This window comes from Polypterus senegalus, chromosome 3 (assembly GCF_016835505.1).
Source record: "Polypterus senegalus isolate Bchr_013 chromosome 3, ASM1683550v1, whole genome shotgun sequence".
Lineage (NCBI taxonomy): Eukaryota > Metazoa > Chordata > Cladistia > Polypteriformes > Polypteridae > Polypterus > Polypterus senegalus.
Genome location: NC_053156.1, coordinates 256,634,527 through 256,640,829, shown reverse-complemented (window position 1 = coordinate 256,640,829; position 6,303 = coordinate 256,634,527).

The following is a 6,303-nucleotide window of genomic DNA, read 5'->3' as shown; positions in this document are numbered from 1 at the left end:
CCACAAATGGAATTGTAAAGACTATCAAAAATAATAAATGAATATTGACACAAATATAATAGCATCAGGTAGAAAATCATCTTTTATAAGTAGTGCAATGACATCAAAAGGTCAAGAATCATGTGACTAGCAACAGTTGTAAACAATATGGTGGTGTGCAGCTGAAATAAAGTAAATATAACAAACAAAATGATGGCATGATGATGTTAACAAAATTTATTACAAAAATATCAAGAAAACAAATATCAATAATTAGAAAAATTGCAGACCTCTGGTGCTCCCAACATCAAGGGTTCAACCCCAGTTGTTGGTTGGTCAGCACTAGCAGGATGCAACTCCACATGTGCTTGACACACCATAGAGGCTGGAGCTGTCATCCTCCTTCTTTCTATCACGTAATCAGCTTCTGCCACACACGGATGTCACTGCTCCTCGTTTTCTCACTGCCATGTCACCGTCTCAATCTGTTTGCCTGTGCACCCCAATAACTTTGCAATTGTTGCTGCCTGTCACATTTTTTGTTTCATCAGCACGTATCTAACCCTAATGGTTCACAAAAAATCATGTGATAGACAGACACAACCCATTATTATATACAAAGAAAATGATTTGGGGTGACACTGCAACCCCATTTATCCATCCATCAAGTATCCAACCCGCTATATCCTAACTACAGGGTCAAGGGGGTCTGCTGGAGCCAATCCCAGCCAACACAGGGCGCAAGGCAGGAAACAAACCCCGGGCAGGGCGCCAGCCCACCGCAGACCCCATTTATTTTAAGGCAAAATATATTGAAGCTTTTCAGCAGAAAAAAAATAAAGATGTCTCTAAGGATGCGAGTCTCAGATTAGACCATCCAAGATGGTGACACTTCCGAACAAATGCAGGCCAGGCAGGAGGAGGCAGGTCCAGTTGGACGGACACTGGAAGTGACATCAGAGGTGGTGAGGTTGTCAATCATCTGGTTTGCAGAGGGAGGAAGAGAAGAGGTGTTAGAGTTCAGTGCCACCCTGTGGATTGGCAAGCAGTTACCACTACCAGAGCCTTTAAGCTGCCCTCAAGTTGCATGTGTATGACAATATACAGTATATAGAGAAGTAGGGAGCATGCAATGATTACAGCGCGTTGCCACATCCACCGAGATCCGAATGCAACTGTGCAATATGTGACACCTCAGCACCACACTGAACAATGTGAGTGTTTTTTTACAGTGGCTGGAGTGCCAATTCTGGTTTTCCCTCAGGTTGTCCCTGCAGGTTGGAGGACCTGCTTGCAGGGCTGGATGCAGATTAATGTCATACCCAGGATGAAGCAATTGGAGGTTAAAGGCCTTGTTCAGGGGTAAGAAGCGGAGAAGAGTCACTTCTGCATATATGGGATTCAAACAGGCAACCTTCCGATTGCCAGCACAGATCCCTAGCCTCAGAGCCACCACCCTATATACACCACTCTATACAGTAGATATATATAGATAGTTGGATAGATGCATAGATAATTCAGACATCAGAAGAAAAAAATCAGAAAACCATCATGTTCCTGACAGAAGTAAGTGGGTATGTGAATTGGATGGATGGAAGGATGAATGGGTCAATGCGCTGATTGTCATTCCAAGCAATATTATAATTAGAGAAGTAGTCAGGACTTTATCTGGATGACTGGCTTCATTAAACCATTTTCCTATGGTCTCCTTTATTATATTAAACCTGAATACTGTATCCCCAAAGTTTTTTGGGCCTTTACAAGGCATATATACTTGGGTGATTTTTACAGTAAAAAGGTAGAACAAAGGCATTTCACCGTATAAAGCTGAGAGGTTAAAAAGGACATTCATGAGCAAGGAAGTGTTTCCAAGCATCTGTGCACAGTGGATCTTGTTTGTTACTCATCACTATTCAAAGGCAAAAAAATGCTTTCTGATACCAAACAGGGACAGAAGTAGAATTGTTTGTTTTATTGTAGATGAGTTTTGGGGCAAACACTCTTAAAAAATAAATCCCTCAATGTGTACACTCTTTTCTGGTAGACCCACAGCATGTGATCTTCTCGCCCTCTTTGCTCCATCTGAAAGGAGACACAGTGTAGAGCTACAATACACTTACACCCAGGACTACAGTCTGCTATACCAAGGATTAACTGCCAGTGCGACTCTTTCTAATAGGAGGCATTCCACCTTCTGTCTATGCCCAGATCAAAAGAATACAACATGGGGAGCAGGTTATGGCCATTTATTCAGTCATTATAGTCACTAATGTCTGAGTCTGCTATGCCAAAAATCAGAAGCAAAAATAAGCGAGTGTGACAATTTAGAGTATATATGTTTAGCAGCTTTCCCAGGCAATGCTGACCAAAGCACCCAATGTGCGGTGGTGTTCAGGTGTTTTTGAGCTCTCATGGTTACACTGCTACAGCTCAGGTGACTCACAGCACGGAGATCTCTAGGTGGTTGTGTTCCTGCTGCCCTGATCAGCTCATTGTCTGACCTTATAACGCAGGTTTCATGTGCGACTCTTCTCCTGAGATGATGTTAGTTATGAACTGTTCAAGTCCAAACTGTCCTTCTGATACATGAAATCAGGCAGTGGTCACAATCTGATTGCCGTACTTGTTGCTTGTGTAAATGGGTGTGCATAAATAAGCGCTGTTCAGTTTGTGGAGTACAAGTGTTTCTGCTAGTTCAGCTGGTTCAAACCAGTTCTTATCTTAACAAACACATCAAAGTACACACTTGATCAGTACACAGCTTTCAAAATCAAGAAATACGTTAGCTGAGAGAGCTTAGACATGTATGACTTATCATTGTAATACTTTTAACATCTTAATTCTGAAGAAAGGAAAAGTAAAAGGTAGTTAGAATGCGTTCTTAATAATGCTATTACATAATATCACACTGTTCAACAGCCTTTCTTAATAGTTACATTTACCTTTTATTTGCCTTGGTCTTGAGCATGGCAAAGGCACTAGATAAATAAAATATATTATTATTATTGATCTATCTGGTACTGCTTGCATTTACTGCTCTTCTGAACATTCTGGAATGTTGTGAAAATGATCCTTCCACTGGTTTCACAGGCACAGATTTAAAGGCTACACTAGAACCAGAAGAGTGGCATATCTGTGTTTCTTATCCATTCCAAAAACCATTGAACTCGAAGAAAACCAGCGACTCCTACCTGACTTTGCTTTCTGCTGTAGCCCGATCAGCCGCTCAGGTGTCTTTGGACTTCAGTCTCTTCAAGATCTGTACAATTGTCCGTGTTGGCAGTGGGCAAACACATTCAATGCTTAAATCTGGACCAATTGATAAACTGGGATTTTCCCATCTGGGTCTCCATTCGTTTGTAATTTTACTGTTTCAAACTTGAGCAAAATTTATAAAGGCAAAGGGGAGCAGGTTTGAATTTGAAACCAATGCATCCTCACAGGGCTTGGATTCTGGTGCAGTTTAAAGGTGAGGGATCATCTGTATGGATTCACATTTGGTCTGTTAGCTTTATTGTTTAGTTTGAGAAAATGCAGACTGAGTTACAGAATGAATTATTATTAGAGTTCTGTGTAAGAAATTGTTGCTTGGAAGATGTCCATCTTGTTTATTTATGGAATAGCTGCTTTGTTTCTGAGGACCAGAATAAGTTGGTCAATATCATTACTCTCGTTCATCAACCATTTTACAAAAGACCACATTTTTCCTTTCCTCTCCTGTTTTTTCCAGCTTCCAAGTTTACTTTCTATATCCCTAATGTATTCACAATGTAATTAAGATATGCTTATTTTGGAACTGATCATTACAAACTTGAGAGTTTAGCAGGCTGAGGTTGCATTCGGATTCTTCCTTTGTGTCTGCAGGTTTCAGCTGCATTATAATTCCCAACAATTTGTTCAAAGCAAAATGCATCAGTTTGACAGACCAGCAGCATCGGTTTTCAGATACTGTAGACTCCCCTAAACTGTGTTTACCCAACCCAAATATCTTCACAGTGAAGCGAAAATAAATATTTCAAACAGATACAGTGCTATGAATTAATCCAGCCTATAGAATATTGAATCATAGTGGGTTTAATTTTGCTTTTTTGTTACTGATCAACAGAAAAAAGTCTCTTCATTGTGAAAGTGAAAACAGATTCCGTCAGTGGCCTAAATTAATTCCAAAAATAAAACACAAAATCATTTTTCACTTAAGTATTCACCACCTTTAATGTGACACCTCTAAATTTGGTTTTAGAAGTCACAGAATTAGTCCAATTGAAGACCACCTGTCAGTAAGCAAAGAGCTTCAGCTGATTTGTAAGATAAATGCACCTGTAGGTGGAGGGTCCATGTTGTAGCGAGTCAGTATGGCGGCCTGACCTACACAATGAAGACAAAAGAACACTGCAAACAACTCCATGAAAAGGGGATTGAAAAGGACAAGTCAGGGAATGAAGACAAGAAAATCTCCAAGTCACTGGACAGCTTCTGGAGTCCGGTCAAATCAGTCAATAAGAAATGGAAAGAGCAATGCTGGGTACAGATCTGTCGGGAGTTTAGTTTGGGAAGTGACATCACGCAGATTGGTCAGTGATATAAAATGTCATGCAAGGAATGCTTACTCTTACTCTACACATGTGTGAAGGTTCTGCACATGGCTGCTACAGCTCTGTGATGTCATGCTAGCCATGCAAAGTGTCAGGGACGTGCGGTCAGGGGAGGCAGGTGAGGCTCTGCATCATGAAAAGTAAAAAAAAAAAATCAAATAATGATAACATAAAATAAATGTGTCCACTAATCTGTGCTATAGATTTGTTTTCTGTATGATTCCAATAATTTTGATAATTTTTATAGACAAAATCACTGAATTGGTGCATTTCCTGTTCAAATACTGGGGAGAAACGAGAGGTGCAGCAGCAACAAGCCTCACCTCACCTCAGACTGCACTCTTCCTCACACACGGAATTGATGCATGCAATTGGCACGTGCCTGTTGCTGTCTCTCTGTAAGTCGCCAATATAATGTTTGTAGACGCGTTTATTTTACACCGTGACTTTCCACAGTCTGGCTAATTTCTTTAATGAATGTGTGTGACATATTTAGTCTTGCTCATCAGACATAAAACTGCAGTGAAAAGGCACAAGGTGAGGCAGACAGTACCATGCCACACTGAAGGGGGTGCATGTGAGCCCAAAAGGTGCTTGTTGCTGCTGTTCTTCTACGCATAGGTGCCAATAAGTTAGCAATATCAGAAAGTCAAGTGTACTGCAGTGGTCCGTTTATTTTTATTTTTGGTTCCGACTGACTGCCAAAATGGAAGATTAAGATTTTTTAAACTAAAGGAAAATAAGGAGGACTTTTACAAGAAAATGATGGAGATTTTCGTGAAGGATATGCACATGGACTTCATTTACAAATAAAGGTACAACTATAAACTGTTTTCAATTTTATAAAAAAAACTGGATCATTTGCTTTGTTATACCCATCACCTGCGTGTCCTCTCTCACCACATCCATAAACCTTCGCTTAAGCCTTCCTCTTTTCCTCTTTCCTGGCAGCTCTATCTTTAGCATCCTTCTCCCAATATACCCAGCATCTCTCCTCTGCACATGTCCAAACCAACGCAATCTCGTCTCTCTGACTTTGTCTCCCAACCGTCTAACTTGAGCTGACCCTCTAATGTATTAATTTCTAATCCTACCCATCCTCGTCACACCCAATGCAAATCTTAGCATCTTTAACTCTGCCACCTCCAGCCCTGTCTCCTGCTTTTTGGTCAGTGCCACCATCTCCAACCCATATATCATAGCTGGTCTCACTACCGTCCTGTAGACCTTCCCTTTTACTTTTGCTGATATCTGTCTGTCACAGATCACTCCTGAAACTCTTCTCCAGCCAATCCACACTGCCTGCACTCTCTTTTTCGCCTCTCTTCCACAATCCCCATTACTCTGTACTGTTGATATCAAGTATTTAAACTCATTCACCTTCACTAACTCTACTCCCTGCATCCTCACCATTCCACTGACCTCCCTCTCATATACACACATGTATTCTGTCTTGTTCCTACTGACCTTCATTCCTCTCCTCTCTAGAGCATATCTCCACCTCTCCAGGGTCTCCTCAACCTGCTCCCTAGTTTCACTTCAGATCACAAGGTCATCAGCACACATCATAGTCCACAAGGACTCCTGTCTAATTTCATCTGTCAACCTGTCCATCACCATTGCAAATAAGAAAGGGCTCAGAGCCGATCCCTGATGTAATCCCACCTCCACCTTGAATGCATCCGTCACTCCTACCGCAGACCTCACCACTGTCACACTTCCCTCGTACATA